The sequence below is a fragment of the Microcaecilia unicolor genome, chromosome 9 (assembly GCF_901765095.1).
Source record: "Microcaecilia unicolor chromosome 9, aMicUni1.1, whole genome shotgun sequence".
In the NCBI taxonomy this organism is placed as follows: Eukaryota; Metazoa; Chordata; class Amphibia; order Gymnophiona; family Siphonopidae; genus Microcaecilia; species Microcaecilia unicolor.
In genome coordinates this window covers 89,779,051-89,799,965 of record NC_044039.1, presented here as the reverse complement: position 1 = coordinate 89,799,965, position 20,915 = coordinate 89,779,051, and the positions used below count along the sequence as shown (strand labels likewise).

Sequence of the window (20,915 nt, the reverse complement as noted above, 5' to 3'; positions counted from 1 at the left end):
CACAAGGAACATCAGTGGGATTTGAACCCTGGATGTCAAGATGTCAGACTTGTGAGTTCTTGTACCAAGTAGAGCACTGCTGAGCCTGGTACTTGGACCAGGTTCTGCTTGGCGGCTAGATAACCCCGGGTTTCAACTGCGCTGACCGCCGTTCCCCAGAGGTTGAGCCCCTAGGTGCGGGCGGCCTGCAGGACTTACAAGACGGAGCTGGAAGCGGGGTGGTGAACGTATCAGCCAGGCAGGCAGCAGGCAAGAGAGTGATTCAGGTACAGGCAATGTCAATAGGCAGGCAGCAGGCAAGAGAGTAATCCAGGTACAGGCAAAGTCAATAGGCAGGCAGCAGGCAAGAGCGTAATCCAGGTGCAGGCAATGTCAATAGTCAGGCAGCAGGCAAGAGAGTAATCCAGGTACAGGCAAAGTCAGCAATGAGGGGCAAAGTAGAGAAGAAGCAAACTACAGAGCAAGTAACACCTACCAAAGTAGAAGCCGAAGCATTGAGGCAGGGAAGAGTTCCACAGAAATAGTGCTGGCATCAGACAGGCATTCACTGAAAACAGCTGAGAAGGAGAGTAAGGGAAGCAACAAGGTATCCAATAGGGAAAGAGCAGAGGAGGCAAGGGAGAGCCCATAGGTTAAGGGCTGAGAGATGGACAACCAGGACACCAGTCATGGGGATCCAATCCCAACAGAGCAAAAAAGCAGGGCAGAGATGCTGTTGAAGGGAACCCCAGCCCTACACTGATGGAGGGAATGCCATTACTGGCAAGGTGAGGGGTATGACACAAGATGGGTGCTCTAACCACTAGCCTACTCCTCCTCTTGAATCATTCAAGTCTTTAGGGGAAAATGACTGTAATTCATAAATCCAAACCTGCTCTTGCAAAGCTAAGCAGGATATCTTATTTCCCTTGTAGGCAGCAGGAATAGATTCAGTAACAAACCAATGCAATTGATCAAAAAAATGCCCCAATTCCATACAATGTGGGACAATAGATGAAGTTTCTGATTGGGTACATATACAATTACGATGTTCAATTAGTCTTTGCCTCACAGTCCTTGTAGTTGGTCCAACATAGATTTTATCACATGGGCATACAATCACATGTAACCCCCCCCCCCCCCTCATTATATGGGTTTACTGAGAAGATAGAGCCCTGGTAGAAGGTTACTGGGGGGAGTTTCCTGGAGGTCCCTGGCTGGGGAGTAAGCCCAACCCAAGGGGACAGGTTAGGAAATAAAATGCTGCCAGATGGTGCAGTAGGAGAGATGAGTGACATGTTGGGAGGAGTTAGGAGGAGATAAAAGTGTAACCATTTGCGTGCACATGGTATTTTTGGTGGTCCAAGATTCCCCTGTCAGGAGATCACTGTGGAGTGAAAGGGGAGTCCCTGTTTAAGAACTGGCAAGCTGTAGCTAAAGAGAGAGAACAGTCATAGTCCATTTGGACAGAGGCTATCAGGGAGCTCTGGAGAGTTGGGTCAAGGGGACCACTTCCAGGAGCTGGAGATGGAAAATGGGGGAAGTTCTGTCTCATAGAGGGGTCAGGACACTGGAGTCTGGGACCTAGTGAAAAAGGAGTTTAGCCTGGTTCAGAATTGATTGCCATTTGAAGGGATGGGCGAGGGGAGGCACTGTATAAAAGTGTACATATTTTGGATCTGCATTCCTGTAAATACCTCGCCAAAATCAAGTCAAGCTTGTGTTGAACTGTGATCAATTTCTTTGGTTTGAACAGACTGAACTGCTGGTTGCAGAGGTTAATAAAAGTTCCAGTTATTTTTCATATAAGCTGCTAGGCTGTGGAATGATTTAATCCTGGAAAGTGCTTTGGGAATAAAGGACTCTCCGGGGCCATCTTAACTATGCCAGCTTACATCCCACAGGGGGGCTTGAGCCTGAACTGAGTTCCTGGGAAAAGAAGAGGGTCTCTGAACTCACTAACCACTTCCTTTCCCAGTCGAAGGCACTGAGCGTCAACTGTGAGGTAAAGGGTACAAAGGAGTCTGCCAGTCGAGGAGGCTCTCTGCCTGCTTGGACATATATACCACAAAGGTAGAATCACAGGATGAGTTATGAAATAATAGATATGTTTTACAAGTTAGTGGATTTCTCCATTCCAAACATGAAGGTGAAATTGAACACATATTACAGTGTCCACAAGGAACATAACCCTGGTAATTAGGTGATTTCTGAGCTTTAAAAGTCAATTTGGAAGAAACCAGACAATTGGCTAGATTCTTGCCTTTTGTGAAAACCACACAAGGACCCTCCTTAAAAGCAGGATGAAGTTTCAAACTTGACAGTTACAGTAAATACTTGGAGCTATGGCCAGTGCCAGAGCAGAAAAAGATAGCACATACTTGCTTTATTTAGATTTTGTCTAAGATGGTTCATTAAAATCAAATCCAGGTTTACACATAGATATGCCCTGTGGATAACCTTCATAGGATACCTTCATTGTTGAAAGCAGGATTTCAAAAGTATAGCCTGTTCTTTAATCTGCAGAAGTAAAACATATGTGATGAATTCTTAAAAAAACTGCCCTATCAGTAGTGCTATGTGAAGTCAACAAAGATGAGAGCTACCAAAATTCAAAGAATTGTTATGTTCAGTATCTTTTTCATACACAGAAGTTTCCAAATGTCCATCTACCTCATGCATTAATATATCCAAAAAGGATACAGAATTATGACTGCACTACAGAAAAAAGAAAAGTGGATCCAAAGAGTTCAGCCAGCAAACAAAATCCTGTAAAGCTTCCACAGTGCCTGTCCAAATCAAAAACACATCTTCTTTAAAGTGCAGACACAATTTAACAGATAAAAAGCTATGAGAATAATAAAGATGTTCATTTTCAAAAGCTGAGAATGTGAAAGATTGGGAATACTGGGAGCAGCTGCATTACTCATTGCAACTCCATATATTTGCAGAAAGAAATCTCCATCAAAAGAAAAATAATTTCTATTCATCACCAGAGCAGTCAAAGATGTTAAAAATGTAGCAAGAACACAAGAAGTACTTGTATGTTGATTCAAAATCTCTTCTAATATATGTAAAGCTGCTGTCTGGGGAATATTAGAATACATGGAGAGGCATTTTCGATATGACGTCTAAGTCCGAATTGAGACATTTTGCTGAAAACATCTCAAACCAACATTACATTGCCAACAGCGTTAATGTAGCTGTTGGGAATGGGAATGTAGCGTTCCCAACAGTCTACGTTAATAAAGCGATAAGTACTGGCGCTATGCATTTAGAGTCTAGTTAAAAATAAAACACAACTTAAGAATTTGGATAAGATAAGCTTAAAAATAAGAATAAAAAAGAAAGCCATTTTGACTCGTGAAGAAGCTCACCAGAAGCCCACATTTGAGAAATCAGTTTCGAGTGGTGAATTCTAGATAGAAAGCTTTCACTCTGAGAATATCAAAAGTGACAGCGGAGCTCTGAAGTCTTTTCCTCTGTAGATAACACTCATCATATTAGCATTTTGGAGAGTTTTAGCTTGCTTTAACAAGTATTTTGAATTGCATTCTACAGTAAGCTCCAAGTGATGGATGAATTACGTTACATTAAAAAGATCCTATAACCCACAGTATCATTCAGGTTCAAAGCGGCTAAAAATGGGGTCCTTTTACAAAGCTGCAGCAAAAGGGGCCTGTGTTGGTGTCGACATGTTTTTTGACGTGCGCCGAGGCCCCCTTTTACTGCAGTGGGTAAACGGCAGGGTGTTTTTTTTTTTTAAGAAATGGATGTGCAACAAGTGAAGCACTTGCCGTGCACCCTTTTTGAGTGAGAGCACTTACCGCCACCTCAACGGCTCCCATGCTACCCTGGCGGTACACACCAGCGCTAGAAAAATAAAAATGTTTTGTAGCACCAGAAATGGTGAGTGCTGGGGGTGGGAACTACCATCGGGTTGCAGCAGTAGCCTGGCAATACCTTCCCTTTTAGCGAGTGGTAAGCCCACAATGGGCTTACTGCTGCTTTGTAAAGGGCCCCAATAAGAGCAACTAGTCAGTAACAAGGAATTACATCAAAATAAAAATTATTATAAAAATCTTCACAACAAGAATTAAACAACACCAACTAAAATGTATTTATTTATTTATTGTACATTTATACCCCACGTTTTTTCCATAGTTTTGCAGGCTCAAAGTAGCTTACAATGCACTGATAGGCTATCGCCAGATCAGAGGTGGTATGATTACAAGTGAATTGGTTAGAATAGAAGGAACAGGGAAAGAAGAAAATAGGGAAAGGATAAGAGAGTCTAAAATGGTCCATAGATATTTGTTGGTAGGAAGGACTTCAGGTCATACGTGGAATCCTTGGAGTTGGCTGAACCTCGACTGGCTAGATGAGATGTAAATCGACCTGACACATCAAGATGACCTTGCATGATGGAAATGGAGTTGAAATCCGCTCCTCTAACCGTCCACTCCTGCTCCAAGGGAAACTGGCGCAGCGACCCACACACTCCCAGACATCTTCAACGGTAAACAGCAGAAGAAAAACAGTGGCAGCCAGCAAACAGTCAAATCTGGCCGGTTTCGCAGGTGGAATCGGCAGGACAGCACTCTCCAAGAGGACCCAACAGTGATGCCGCATTGTCCAACGGCCAGCAACCGACCGAGTGGCAGGCCAACGTCAGCGGGAGACCCGGAGCACTGAAGAAGCCAGTGGCCCGGAGGAACAGACAGATGGCCGCAGTCGGTGGGTCAAACGAGCCCCCAGCAATGTGCCAGACCCCGCTGGGTGATCCAGAACCAGTCCGCACCTACCTACAGCCGCCACCACGCCCCTGATGCAACCACGCTACACCTCCGCCCGATGCTAGAGGTGAGAAGGGAGACAAATGACCGATGTCAAGGTAGTTGGCGACAACTAAAGCTCCGCAGTCAACAACGATGGATCGTGCCAGACCACAGCCAGGCAACGAGCCGCAGCGGCGATGGCAACATGAGCCAACGGCTTCTGAGTCCACTAACTGGCAGCCATTTTAGAACATTTAAAATGACACCAGATAACCTAAGATCATTACAGGCCTAATACATATTTTCTAAACAAAAAAGTTTTCAATCACGTTCTAAAGCAAAGATAGTGTGTAGCTCCTCTATTAGAGAAAGGAAGAGTGTTACAGATTAGTGCTACCTGATAGGGTAATGAATTGCCTCTTGAAGAATAGTTAAGCTCTGGAACTTGTTGCCGGAGGAGGGGGTAACAGTGGTTAATGTATCTGGGTTTAAAAAAGGTTTGGACAAGTTCCTGGAGGAAAAGTCCATAGTCTGCTATTGAGACAGACATGGGGAAGCCACTGTTTGCCCTGGGATTGGTAGCATGGAATATTGCTACTAATTGAGTTTCTGCCAGATACTTGTGACCTGGATTGGCCACTGTTGGAAACAGGATACTGGACTAGATGGACCATTGCTCTGACCCAGTATGGCCACTCTTATGAGATAATAGGTTGAATGGGAGGATTCTGGACAGATTTATGCACTTTAAAAAGTACATTTAAAAAAAACTGGTAATAAAACCCACCATCAATCTGATACCCTAGATGGAACTTTTTTTTTTAATTCTTTTTATTGGTGAATAGAACATAGTACAGCAGCACAACAACCAAAAAGCTTAGGCACCTTCTGGATGAGTACCTGCAGACACCATTGATAATCATATTGCCACCTTTAGAGACGTACTTTTCTCAGATCTCCAGGAATTGGAATCTCAGACCTGCAGGAAATATTATACTAATTTAGCTAATGAAGATTTTTTGTTCTACATTCTTTGAAAGAAAACTCCTATTTAATTATTAAACCAGCAAGCTTTGCATTCTAATATTCCCCAGACAGCAGCTTCACATGTAGTAGAAGATATTGTGAATCAACGTAGAGGTACTTCTCATGTTCTTACTACATTTCTAATGTCTTTGCTCTGGTGTTGAATAGAAATTAGTTTCTTTTGGTGGAGATTTCTTTCCGCAGATACATGGAATTGCAATGGGTAATGCAGCCGATCCCAGTAATCCCAATCTTTGTTTCAGCTTTTGAAAATGAATATATTCTGCTCAGAGCTTTTTATCTGTTAAATTGTGTCTGCACTTGATAGATGATGTGTTTTTGATTTGGACAGGCACTGTGGAAGCTTTACAGGATTTTGTTTGCTGGCTGAACTCTTCGGACTAACTTTTCTTTTTTCTATAGTGCACAGTCATAACTGTATCCTTTTTGGATACATTAATGCAAAAGGTAGATGAGGACATTTGGAAACTACTGTATATCGAATGTAACAATTATCTGAATTTTGGTAGCTGACATCTTTGTCGATTGTGCACAGCACCACCGATGTTCTACTACTGCAGAATTTAAAAAGCAAACTAGAATTTTGAACTTCTGTTTTCAAGAATGAGGGTATCCTGTGAAGGTTATCCACAGAATGTATCTGAGAGCTGTGTACAAACCCAGATTTGATTTTAATGGACATCCTAGAGAACATCTAAGCAAGCAAGTATGGGGGGGGGGGGGGGGGGGGAATTTTTGATATGACATCTAAATTCAACTTTGGACTTTTTGCATAAAATGTCCAAATATCCAGCAGCAAACATACCCATTTTAAAACAAGAAAAACATCCAACGTTTTGTTTCAAACATGGCCATTTGCTAGATGTTTTTGTGCTCAGTGCATCCATCTTTTTAGACAATAAAGAAATGGGAAAAATGCACTAAAACAAGCCATTGGGATGTATGGTGTATGTGTGTGTGTGGGGGGGGGGGGGGGGGGCTCATCATTCTTAGTAGACTGACCACACAGACATCCCAGCAGAGTAGTGGGGCACCCTAGGGGGGTTTTGCAGTGGACTTCACATGAAAGGTCCCAGGTACATATCTCACCATTGCTCCCTTTTATAGTATGGGGAACCCTCCAGAAACCAACTGCACCAAACTACACACTATTACAATAGCCCTTATGCCTGAAGGTGTCACCTATATGTAGGTACAGTAGGTTTTTGGTGGGTTTTGGAGGGTTCACACTTTCCACCACAAGTGTATTAGTTAGATTGGTTTATGGGCCTGGACCCCTTTCTCTACAGTGCACTGCACTGACCACTAGGCTACTCCTGGGACCTGAAGCTGTCACAGAGACTGGTATGTATTGTTTCTTTCACTTCTTTGGGGGGTGAGAGAGGGTCAGTGACCTCTGGGGGAGTTAGGAGAGGGGGGTCATGCCTTAATCCCTCCAGTGATCATTTTGTCACTTAAGGCAACGTTTTGAGACTTAGTCATGATTGAAACAGGTGTAGACCAAACTGTCTATCTTTTAGCTCCAGACGTTTTTGCTTTGTTCCATTATGGAACAAAAACATCCAAGTTTTGGGAATGCCAAAATCCCACCCCAACATGCCTTCCTTGTGATTTGGATGCACTGCACACAATCTGCATAGAAAGCCGTCTTAAAAATGGGTTTTGAAAATAGTGATTTGGATGTTTTATTTATTTTATTTATTTATTTGTTACATTTGTATCCCACATTTTCCCACCTATTTGCAGGCTCAACGTGGCTTACATAGTACAATAGGCGTTCGCCAAGCTGGTAAAGAACAAATACAAAGTGGTATTATGGTAGAATAAAGTTCGTGTGTTACAGACACATTTGGGAATCGTAGAGAGGAAGAGTTGCGTTAAGTCCATTACTAGCTCTGTTAATTGTGTAGCAGGGTTCAGGCATTTAGTTTATGTCAGTAGGGTATGCCTTTTGAATAGGTTGGTTTTTAGTGATTTTCTGAAGTTTAGATGGCCGTATGTTGCTTTCACGGCTTTTGGCAGTACGTTACACAGTTGTGCGCTTTTGTAGGAAAAGCTGGTTGCATAAGTTGATTTGTATTTGAGTCCTATGCAGCTTGGGTAGTGAAGATTTAAGTATGTTCTTGTTGATCCGATTGTGTTTCTGGTTGATAGGTCTATGAGCTCTGTCATGTATCCCGGGGCTTCGCCGTGGATAATTTTGTGAACCATGGTGCAGATTTTGAAAGCGATACGTTCTTTGATGGGAGCTAGTGCAGTTCTAATCGGAGGGATTTGGTGCTTTCGAAACGCGTTTTTCCAAATATAAGCCTGGCTGCTGTGTTTTGGGCGGTCTGTAGTTTCTTTATGATTTGTTCTTGCATCTTGCATAAAGGCCGTTGCAGTAGTCTACATGGCTTAGTACCATTGATTATATCAGGTTGCGAAATGTTTCTTGCAAAAAAAAGTCTATCTGCCGCTTTGTGCCACTTTTTAAACTTTTTTTTATTGGGCTATTCTTCTATGGGGCTCATTTTCAAAAGAGAAAAATGTTTAAAAGGTGGCATAAATTGGCATTTAGATGTTTTGCTTCCCATGATGTTCAAATTGCTATTTTCGAAACCCATTGTTAAAACATTTTGGTATGCAGTTCATCAACAGTGCATTCAAATTACATTGAGGCATATTGGGGGCGTGTTGGGAGTAGGATTTGGGTGTTCCTAAGACTTGAATGCTTTTCTGCCATAATGGAACAAACAAAAACAACCTGGGTACAATTTTAATGTTTTGGTCTAGACCTGATTTTATCACAACTAAGTAAGAAAAAGGTGCCCTAAATGACCAGATGACCACTGGAGATTAAGGCATGACCCCCTTACTCCTCCAGTGGTCACTGACCTCCTCCCACTCCCCAAAGATGTGAAAGAAATAGCCTATATGACAGCCTCAGATGTTATAGCCAGTCCTATTAGAGCAGAAAGCAGGTCCCTGGAGTAGCCTAGTGGTTGGTGCAGTTCACTGTAGAGATGGGGACACAGACCCATATCCCACTCTGTTACACTTGTGGTGGAAAGTGTGAGCCTCTCCCCCAAATCCACCAAAAACCTACTATACCCACATTTAGGTGACATCTGCAGCCATAAGGGCTCTTGTAGTCATGTACAGTTGGATATAGTAGGTTTTTGGGGGCGAGTACAAGCATGTTTACACTGAATCACCAAGGAGGAGTGCAGTACTGATGGACTGTCAGACCGTCAGATTCATGGAGAACAATTTGGGTATATAATCTGTACCACTGGAAGATCGCATCTAAAGATCAGTTTATATTTTCTACTATTTTCTGGAGAGTGGCCTGCATAATTAAATTGAAGACTTTTTAAAATATTGAGGTAGGCAGGTGGACTCTAGTGCAATGATGATGGGGCTATAGTGCATTACCGAGGAGATGGATCCTAGTTAAGTAATGCACTCACTCTACTATTCACTATATTTACAGATACTATAAACTAATAATATTAAATTAAAGGTTTCTGGGAGAGTATCATGATTAAATTTTAACTGCCAGACCTTCAACCATTCTTCTAATTTTTGGAGATCTCTTCTCACGATTTGTACTCCTTTCAGGTTATCCACTCTATTGGCTATCTTCATGTCATCTGCAAAAAAAGCAAACTTTTCCTTCTAAGTCTTCAGCAATGTCACTCACAAAAATATTAAACAGAATCGGCCCCAGTACTGACCAGTGAGGCACTCCACTACTCAGCTTCCTTTCCTCTGACTGGATTACATTTACCACCACCCTCTGTCACTTGTCGGTCAACCAGTTTCCAATCCAGTTCACCACTTTGGGTCCTAAGTTCAGCCCCCTTAGCTTGTTTGAAACTGGAGGACTAGCCTAGTGGTTAGTGTAGCAAACTTTGATCCTGGGAAGCTGGGTTCAATTCCCACTGCAACCCCTTTTGACTCTGGGCAAGTCATTTAACTCTCCATTACCCCAGATACAAATAAGCACCTGTATGTACCACGTAAACCTCTTTCAATGTAGTTCAAGTCCCATTCCCCCTTTGAATGTAGTTGCAAAAACCACAGAAAGGCAGTGTATCAAGTCCCATTCCCCCTTCTGTGAGGCACTGTATTAAAAGCAGTGCATGTCCTTTATCTGGTTCTTTTGTCACCTAGTCAAAAAAGTCAATCAGATTCGTTTGGCAGGATTTTACTTTGGTAGGGATTTTCCTTGTTGTGTTGGGAAAGAGTGCTCAGTGCCAGCATGTTCGCCATGTTTTTTGAAGCCAGTGAGGATGCTCTATACTTGCCACCAGCATTTCTGATTTCATCAATAGACTGCCCTGAAGAAGGAAAATGAAACAGGGTGCTCTGTCTGGCAGCATCTTTATAATCCAGACAACTGTGATTTTATTTTGTCAAATATTGCATTGTTACATAGCTGGACATCTCTTTTGAAGCAGACAGTTTATACACTGTTAAGCATAGATATTTTATTTTATAATAAGAAATTAATGAGATGGGACGGGAGATCCAAGATGGCTGACGTAGCACAGAGCTCCTCAGCACTGCGATTTCCTTTAAAAATGTTTCCTATTAAACTTATCACATGAGCAAGAAACGTAAGTGAGTACAACACCTCTTGTCAGAATCTCCTATGCCAATGGTTTCTGGCCCGATGGACAGTTTTGCTCTTCAAGCCGAGGTGGTGGTCTCAACTCCAGGAGGCTTGTAGGGGATGTTGATGATGGGTCTATGATGCCCCTAGAGCTGGAAGCATCTCTCTCCCCAGAGCAACGGTTTGCTCAACCTATGCCACAAGGGAGTTGAGAACTGTAGCTCGATGAGAGCAGCAGGAAGGATGCTCCTGTTCGACGCATAGCCACCGGAGTGGCTGTGCAGGCAGAGATCTTTGCGGCAGGGGATTTGCAGACAGCAGGGGATCTGTCTTGAGCTTCGAGAGAGGAAGAGGCTACAGGTATATTGATTTCCTCCCAGCAAATACCAGCACCAGTACAGGATCCCCTGACTTTGACACTGATGATACCTAAAACATTTAATGTGGAAACTTTATGGGCGTGCATTTTGAGACTGGAACAGTTCGTTCTTGACCATATAGGAACTATTTTGAAAAAAATGGAGATGGTTGTTCAACAGCAGGGCACCATTCAAGCTGACATAAGTGGTTTGAAACATCATTTCTCAGACACAAAGAACAGTCTCCAAAATGTTCAGCAAAGAGAAGTTACTATTTTTATGGGAATTTCTGTTGTACACTCTAAATTGGAGGCTTTGGATAATTCAGAAAATTCCTAATTCTCCATTAGCCTAATTGTAAAAAGATTGTTTACAAAACTGTCTTCTCTGCTGACTTCTCCTATCAATGTACTAACTACTAGAAACTTCTTCCAAGGGCTGTTAGATTTCTACATGATTACAGTTGCTTTTGGAAATTATTAAAAACTTTTCTTTTCAAAAAAGTTCCTGCAGCAAAGTAATGGAAGACAGGAATAACCACTTTTATACAAAATACTGTTTCAAACTTTTATCCTGTATAACTGCTTATAATTTGATGTTTGTTACACAATGCAACCTTGTAAAATAATTCATAAACTAATTTTTGTAAAGTTTCATATGGCCATATATAGAAGACTTACTCAACATTTTTCCTTTCTTGGAAGATTATAATGTCTATGTACTAAATTGTCTGGCTTCTAAGCCACATTGAACCTGAACTCTTGTTTGGGATAGTATGGGATACAAACATCATTATAAATAATACTTTTAGCTTCAGGAAAGGTTTATTATAAAATACAATTTCACATGAGAGGTAGGTTTTTAAAAGGATCTTAGAACAGAGAATTTGTGCATAAAATAGAACAAAGTAACAGGTAGGTTAACTCACAGTCCTTGTTACAAGCATGCTGTGGTCCAGCTGATTGATGAGCACATGGACAGGAGCAGGGCTTCTGCAGTGAGTGGATCTGAGTTGCTTGCAGCTGAAGAGAGAGAATCTGTGTTACAATTGAAGGGAACAAAGAAAAGAGTGGGATGTTTGACCACGGAAAAACAAATCCTGGAGACAAAAATGTATAAAAACTTCTTTATTATTAGAAAAGACTCTCTGCAGTTGAAGGGAAGCATCTGCTTGTCTGGAACAGCTTCTATCTTTTATACTATTGAAAGCTGCAGGAAGACATGCCATGTGTATCTCTGTCCTGGTTTCCTGGTTTGCATATGACCCTTGGGCATTCGCAAAGCATTGTGGTATCTTGGTCTCATGTCTTATGACATCAACAGACTTGCTGTCTGGATCTTGCTGACAAATGGTCGTTTGATGTGAAAAGGCTTCCTGCTCAGTCTCTGGAGCAGATACACATTATAAGTCCTTCCTTTCTGCACATGTCTGAAAGCTGATGGGAGGGGGCAGGTATACATATTGACAAGCAAATGTCTTGTTTATGGTTTCCCCTCTGAAGTCTTTGTTATCAATAGCTGGAGTTATGCCTTTTCCAGACTATCTGTCTGCTGGTGGAGATGTCTATGTGATTCTTCAAGTATCCACCTTAGTCATGCTTTTTGTTCAGTCTTTTTAGGTGGGAGGGCAGAGAGAGTTTTATTTCTCTTTGAAGCACAGTACCCTTTTTGTCTCTGTTAAGTGTTTGTAATTGACTAGCCCTGCTACCAGAAATTCCCAAGGAAAAGGGGAAAGAAGGTATTGAAATGCAGTTTCAATACATCTTTTAAAAGCTGCATTTTTATATTGATAATTCTGACAATTGGCTTATACCATAACAAGAATACCACTCTTGTAAACCAGAGGTGGCTGGTTTAAATCCCACTGCTGCTCCTTGTGATCTTGGGCAAGTCACTTAACCCTCCATTGCCTCAGGTACAAACTTAGATTGTGAGCCCTCCTGGGACAGAGAAATATCCAGAGTACCTGAATGTAACTCACGAGCTACTACTGAAAAAGGTGTGAGCAAAATCCAAATAAATTATTTGAGATTCTACATGGAATGTTGCTATTCCACTAGCAACATTCCATGTAGAAGCCTGCCCTTGCAGATCAGCAACACGGCTGTGCAGGCTTCTGTTTCTGTGAGTCTGACATCCTGCATGTATGTGTAGGAAGTCAGACTCACAGAAGCCTGAGGGGCCGCATTGCTGATCTGCAAGGGCAGGCTTCTACATGGAATATTGCTAGTGGAGGAGTAGCCTAGTGGTTAGTGCAGTAGAACACTGAACATTGCTACTATCTGAGATTCTACATGGAACATTGCTATTCTTGGTGATTCTATATAGCATGCTGCTGAATGGCCTAGTGGTTAGAGCACCAGTCTTACAATCTGAAGGTGGCCAGTTCAAATCCCACTGCAGCTCCTTGTAATTTTGGACAAGTCACTTAACCCTCCATTGCCTCAGGTACAAGCTTAGATTGTGAGCCCTCCTGGGACAGAGAAATATCCAGAGTACCTGAATGTAACTCACCTTGAGCTACTACTGAAAAAGGTGTGAGCAAAATATAAATAAATAACAGTATATCAAGTTTTAAATAAACTATTGAACAACCAGAACTTTAAACAGTACTGAAATTGTGGTCATATGTGAGATTTGTACTCTGTATTATTATCTATTCCTTTTAAAATAATTTCTAACATTTTATTGCTTTTTTGTAACTACAGCTGGATGCTGCGTCAAGGATTTCAACCTATTATTCAAAATGACTTCAAGATCAATTTTCCCAGCTGTATCTAATGTGGAATCAAGAATTGTGTACGAATAGTTTATAATTATTTTCCTGTACATTAAAATTCATTTGTGTATTAGATGCCCTTAGTTCCATAACCTTGCAAGGTACTTCTTCAGTTCCTCGGTCTGCTCGTTTTTAAGTACTTTTAAAAATTTTTGTGTCATCTGAAAATTTAAGCACCTCACTGGCTGCTCCTTTTTCCAGATTTTTAATGAACAAGTCAAACAATACAGGTTCTAGTACAGGTCCCTGAGGCACTCCACCCACTCCAGTGGGTGGAGGAGTGGCCTAGTGGTTAGGGTGGTGGACTTTGGTCCTGGTGAACTGAGTTCAATTCCCACTTTAGACACAGGCAGCTCCTTGTGACTCTGGGCAAGTCACTTAACCCTCTGTTGTCACATTGAGCCTGCCATGAGTGGGAAAGCACAGCGTACAAATGTAAAATAATAATAATAATTTACCTCTTTCAAATAAAAATGCTGGTATTTTAATCTTACTCTTTATTGCCTAGAGTAAGACTAATCTTATACAGAACTAAACTGGCCCTGCTCCAAGTGCACTCCTCAGACAGCAAATCTGTTCCAGCTTGAGCCTCAGCCTAGACTTGCTCTTGAGAACATTAAAACATTTCATAAACAAACATGTTTCAAACTGCACGCGATCATGGTGTCTGTCAGGAAACAAGGTGATGCTGGAGATATTCCTTTTAAATGTAAAGAAAATCACCACAAGAAATACCACTAGTCACCCAATGAAAAACAAACTGACAAAGACAAGCTTTTATTTATTTCAGAGTGAGAATTTATCTTCTTTGCCATGTTGCTTTCTTTCACAGAAGAAGCCTTAATAGTGCATCTGACAATACTCCCAGCTATATTTATTTGCCAAAACACGTTGTTATAAAATTAAGAAGGTGGTATTGCCAGTGTCATAAGCTATCTGTAATTGCAAGAAAAAAATTGTTATATATCAAGACTACAGAATGTGTAGGAAAGTCTCAGGGAGACATCAAAGCAATGCTGCTCATTTGTAGTGGATCCTTTCTGTAGACGGCAGGATTGCTAAGACACACAAGTGGGTGATGTCATTTGATAGCGTCAGAACAGACCTGCTCTCCCTAAGCTCAGAACTTTAATGTAAAGTTTTGAGTATGTGTGGCCCTTCCCATGTGCAGCAGTCTCCTCAGTTCCACAGTTAGACAATCTTGGGGAGTTGGGAGGGATTGTATACCTTATCAATTCTTCTATCTATGGAAAACAACAGGTGAGCAACATTGCTTTTTCTGTTGATTAGCAGAATTGAGTCAGGCACACAAGTGGATGAATCCCAAGCTTAGGGCTGCACCACAATAAATTGTCTTACTGGCTGATATCCAAAGTGATTTTAACGAGGCAACAGAGCCTTCTGCTCAGTTAAATTGCTTCTTCCTGCCTATCCCCTAATATTCAGTGGCACTTAACCGGACAGTGCCGCTGAATATCAGCTCTAGCTGCCCCTGCACTGACCGGTTAGTGCCGGAAGATCTGTGGGCAGAGCTTGGGCAGTGCCTGGGTGGAGCTTGTACTTAACCAGATAGTGATGATATTCAGACCACTAACTGGTTAAGTAAATGGATGAAGTTAGGCCAGCAAAAAAAAAATGAGAGTTAATAGAGGGGACTAAAAGATATTGAATAGTTTAGGGGATAAAATAGATCCTTAAGGAACCTTTGAGAGAACTGAATAAGTAAAAGAAAAAGATCCTGAGTGACAAAGTTGATAAGAACGGTTTGAAAGATAGCTTTGGAATCATGAATAGACTGAGCCAGAAATCCCAATAGAGTTAAAGCGATTCAGAAGAAGAGCATGATTAACTAAGTCAAACATGGATGAGAGGTCAAGAGAGACCAGAATGACAGTGTAACGTTGATCCACTGACTGCTGCCGAATTGTATCATAAAAAGAGACAAGGAGAGTTTCAGTGCTGTGAAAAGTACGAAAACTATCCTGAAACAGATGAAGAACATTAGTGGTTTCTAACAAATGGGTTAGTTGGTACAACACCAGCTTGTCTAGGATCTTACTAAAGAAAGAGAGATTGGAAATTTTTGATGCCTGAGAGGAATCCAGATGGGGTTTCTTAAGTAATAGAGTGACTATAGCATGTTTCCATGTTAATGGAACCATACTAGTTGAAATACAGGAGTGAAACAGAGGGAGAAGCAAAGGAAGAAAAGACCAAGCAAGCTGCTTGACCAGATGTGCAGGCCATGGATCTGCACAGGAAGAAGTAGGGTTGAGAGATTGAATAACCTTATGGACTACAGTGGCTGAAGCACACTATCTAGAATGTGAACTTGAGGATGGGACCTGTGAGAAAGAGGGAGAAGAAGGAGAAATAGAAAGTGATGCATGCAAAAGCAAAATTTTATCCTTTTATAAAGAACAAAATTACAGAGCATATGCATAAGCAATGTACTAATGAGACAAAGTGGGGCATAATCGAACGTTGCCGGTGAAATAGGTCGCCGGCGATCTATTTTGGCGGCGGTGCAACAGCTGACCGGAACTGTATTTTCAAAAAAGATGGCTGGCCATCTTTTTTTTTCCATAATACGGTTTAGCCCAGCCAAATGCCAGAGTTTGCAGGGTTTGAGATTACCGGTTTTGTTTTTCAGTGATAATGGAAAAAAAAATGCCGGCCATCTCAAACCTGGCGAAATCCAAGGCATTTGGTCATGGGAGGAGTCAGCATTTGTAGTCCACTGCTCCCCCTGACATGCCAGGACACCAACCGGGCACCCTAAGGGGCACTTCTAAAAATGTTTAAAAAATACACAAATAGCTCCCAGGTGCATAGCTCCCTTACCTTGGGTGCTGAGCCCCCAAAATCCCCCCCCCAAACCCACTCCCCACAACTCTACACCATTACTATAGCCCTTATGGGTGAAGGGGGGCACCTACATGTGGGTACAGTGGGTTTTGGGGGGGGTTTGGAGGGCTCAACACTTAGCACCACAAGTGTAACAGGTAGGGGGGATGGACCTGGGTCTGCCTGCCTGAAGTGCACTGCACCCATTAAAAACTGCTCCAGGGACTTGCATACTGCTGTCAGGGAGCTGGGTATGACATTTGAGGCTGGCATAGAGGCTGGCAAAAAAGTGTTTTATTTTTATTTTTTTAGTGTGGGAGGGGGTTGGTGACCACTGGGGGAGTATTGGGAGGTCATCCCCCATTCCCTCTGGTGGTCATCTGGTCAATTGGGGCACCTTTTTGAGGCTTGGTCATGAAATTTAAAGGACCAAGTAAACCCGGCGAAATACTGCTTAAAGCCGTTTTTTTTCCATTATCCACAAAAGCCGGCCATCTGGTAGCCACGCCCATGCCGCCCATGTCCCGCCTTCACTTCGCCGCCGACACGCCCCCTTGAACTTTCGCTGGTGCAGCGACGGGAAAGCGGCGATGCTGTCAAAAACGGCGCTTTCGATTATATCGATTTCGCCGCTTTTGCGAGATTGCTGGCCATCTCCCAATTTATGTCGGAAGATCACCGGCGATCACTTTCGAAAATAAGCCTGAAAGCCAACCTGGATTTTGTCAAGGGAAATCTTGCATCACCAATCTACTACATTTCTTTGAAGGGGTGAATAAATATGTGGATAAAGTTGAACCAGTTGATATTGTGTATCTGGATTTTCAAAAGGCATTTGACAATGTACCATATGAAAAACTCCTGAGGAAATTAGAAAGTCATGGGATGGGAGATGATGTCCCACTGAGGATTAAGAACTGGTTAAAAAATTGAAAATAGAGAGTAGGGTTAAAAAGTTACTATTTTCCATGGAGAATTGTAGATAGTGGGGTTCTCCAGGGTCTGTGCTGGGGCTGCTGCTTTTTAACATATCTATAAATGATCTGGAGATGGGAGTAACTAGTGAGATAATTAAATTTGCTGATGACACAAAGTTATTCAAAGTTGTTAAATCACAAGAGGATTGTGAAAAATTGCAAGAGGACCTTACGAGACTGAGAGACTAGGCAACCTAACAAAAGCACACTCAGGCGGTCATTCCACATATGTGGCTACACAGTAGTAGTCCTGCGGCACACAACAGTGATAGAGGAGGATGGAAACATCACAGGGCAAAAAGGGCACCATCTTGAAAGACAAGCATGCAATGAGTGAGAATACATAGCTCTGGGGGAAGTGATGAAGGAAGGGTTATTGCCCACTAAGAGCAAGGAGGCAAGATGAAGCCCGAGCAGAAATGCTCAATGAAAAAACAAATGTGAGCTGCATCATGCATTACACGTCCAGGGTTGCCTCTACTATTAGATTAGACCAGTGGTCACCTAGGGCAAGAGCATGTTTGGGTAGCAAGGAGCAGTTGCAATCAAAGGAAAACGATAGGTTCATGCAGTCAAACTCAAATAACCATCAGCACATACTTTAACCTGCATTTTAATAGCATGTTTGTGTGATGATCATGATTGTTGATTACTAAAACCCAAATCTTGAGGGAGCTGCAAGGTACAGGCTAGTGCTGTCTGAATCAATCAAAACGTTTTTGATTTGATTTGCTCATATGAATTGATTTTTGAATTTGATTCCATTCAATTCAGTTCTATAAGGCTACTATGGAAATGAGTAGATTAGGTATGTTATATTTATGTGACATCAATAGTTTCATTAACAAATTTCACCTTACAGTTTGTCAGCAGCAATTGAACAGGGACTAACTGAATGTAATTATTTCAGTACATCAGATTCAAAAGGCAGAGGCACTTAATATTTCAGCCTTTTATTAGTCCTCCTCAAGTTTCAATTATGCTTACCTGATAATTGCCTTTCCTGATTTTGGAATATTTTTAATATACCATTTTTGTAATCAAATTTTCTTCATTTGTTTGTAGGATGCAACTTTTTTATCCCCTTTCCTTGAGACCTGCCATGAGTCAGCCCATGTGCCCTCTTACCAGCAGAGGGAGAAAAAGCAAAACTACTCACCTTCTACCTCATATAGGTGGATGCAGCAAGAAAAGTAAGCATTTTATGTCAGCTGCCTAGCTTTTTCCCTTCTCCACATCCTATTTTTAGTTTAAATATTAACTTTCTAGACTCATCTTCGAGGCAACCACATCACAGCAAGCCCAGAACGAATCAAAGAGACAGATGCAAAAGCAAAGTCAAAAGTGCTTAGCCATTCATAGCTGACCCAGAGGCTATTGAACAACCTAAGACAACCTTCTCTCTTTAGGGAAGCACTTAAGTTACTGTTACACACTACCAGAGGGCATTTCAGACTGACCCCATGGCTCACAGCAAAGCGACATGCCTTTAAGCACCCTTCATCCTCCACCTTCAGGTGCTAAGCCATGTATACTGATTTCATACCTGAAGAAAGCAATGTGCTTTTACATACCCTTCATTCTCCAACTTCAAGAGCTGAACCACCGATGCAGTTCAAAAGTCTGCTTGGGCTTGTGCCGGCGATCACAGGTTTTTTTTCCATGGGCGTGATCTTGTAACCACACCTATGAACTTACATGACGCTGATGTGACCGACCAGGCATTCTATAAGCATAAACTCTATATACAAATCTGAACATGCTCGTGAATTCACACCTTATTGGACAGTGTATATACCCTGTAACAGTATAGAACACTCCATTTTATTTTATCCGTGTTATGGAACGACCCGAGTTTCACTATTTTCTCCCATCAGTAAACAGTTTCAGTCAGTTATCTTAAAAAAAATTCATACTATTTAATTTAATGGTACTATAGTTCATTATGTCTTCAACTAAAACATGTTTTAAACATTGTTTGAATTGTACAAGAAAATTATCAATTACAGACCCACATAATGCTTGCTTACGCTGTTTGGGAAACCAACATGATACTATCAGTTGTCCTCAATGTCAGCCAAAACATTACAAATAAGGGCTCTTAAATTAAAGGAATACCTTCTCAACTCCGGTTCAGGAAAGTCAATGTCATGACTGTGGTCGTGATCCCTCTCTGACTCATCTTATGTCCCGATGGTCAGCTTCTGAGCTGGCTCCTGTCTGCATTGTTGTTTCTTTCCTGTGTGTTTCAAGCCTCACTTTGGTGTTCAGTGTGTTTCCTGCCTCTGTCCTGTAGGGTTTCCACTTTCTGCGTGTTTCAAGCCTCACTTTGGTGTTCAGTGTATTTCCTGCCTCTGTCCTGTTTATAAGGAAGTGGTGGACTTTCATTCAGGGCCTTTGCAATGCCAAAGGTCTCCAAGTTAGTCCGTGTGCAGTGTAGCACTTCTGCCTTGTTCTAGTCTGTGTGCCCGTGGGCACTTCTGTCTTGATTTCTTGATTAGGGTGCCTGTGTGCACTTCTGCTTCTACTCTGTTTGTCTGTGTGGGTCAGTTTTGTGTCCTGCCTAGTCTGCCTTGCTTGTTCTAGGCCCCTCTACCTTCAGCTTCAGCCTTAGATCTGTTGTTTGTGTGGGTCAGCTTTGTGTCTGCTCTGTTTGTGTTTAGCTTCAGTTCCCATCCTGCTTGTGTCTGCCCTGCAAGCCTTCAGCTTTAGTTCTGACCCTGCTTCTGTCCGCCCAGTTTAAGAATCCTGAATCCTGTTTCAGCCAAGCCTGTGTGAGAATCCTGAATCGTGTTTGTTTGAGAATCCTGAATCCTGCTTGAGTATCCTGAATCCTGTTGTTCCAGCATTATCTGTCTACAGCTTCAGCTCCAGTCCTGTCTGTTCCTGCACTGTCTGCCTACAGCTTCAGCTCCAGTCCTGTCTGTTCCAGCACTGCCTGCCTAGCCAAGTCCATTCCAGAATCTAGTTCCAGCTGAGCTAAGTCCATTCCAGAATCCAACTCCATCCTTGCTTTTTAGTCCAATCCTGGCTGGGGGGTTTGCCTCCTGCTGCCGCTCAACGACTGTAGGCCAAGGTCTCACATTGTTCCAGAGTCCGTGACTGTTTGTTTTGAGCCTGAGACCGTGACAGTCAGACTCTGCAAGAAAACACTTGTCTTTCTACCTCAGGTTCAAAAATTACAGATATAAATCCTGCTTTCCTCTTCGCCTCAGTGCCCAGGGATCAGATGGAGACAATATTCGTATTTCTTCAGGTATCATTAAAAAAAAAATGTGCTATAGAAAAATGCACAAAAAGAAGCCATAGGGATGGCTGTGTGGACACCATTCCCAAACAGACATCCCAGCAGGGCAGAGGGGCAGCCTAGTGGTCAGTGCAGTGGACCCAGGTACAAATCTTTGCATTATGAACCCTCCAGGAACACCTAAAAACCTATTTTACCTACCTGTGCACCACTACAAAACCCCTCATGTCTGCAGGTGACTCTTATCTATAGATGCAGTTGGTATTTTGTGGGTTTTGGAAAGCTCACAATATCCACCACAA

The 20,915-nt window shown here is 42.2% G+C and overlaps 1 long non-coding RNA gene across 1 annotated transcript; it reads right to left on the bottom strand.

Annotated features, from left to right (window-relative positions):
- Window positions 1-8,974: 8,974 nt before the first annotated feature.
- LOC115478157 lies at window positions 8,975-16,434 on the bottom strand. The gene is made up of 3 exons (XR_003943453.1): window positions 16,423-16,434; window positions 14,070-14,073; window positions 8,975-9,260 (listed from the first exon to the last, which is right to left on the bottom strand). It is a non-coding gene; the product is annotated as an uncharacterized LOC115478157 (long non-coding RNA).
- Window positions 16,435-20,915: the final 4,481 nt, after the last annotated feature.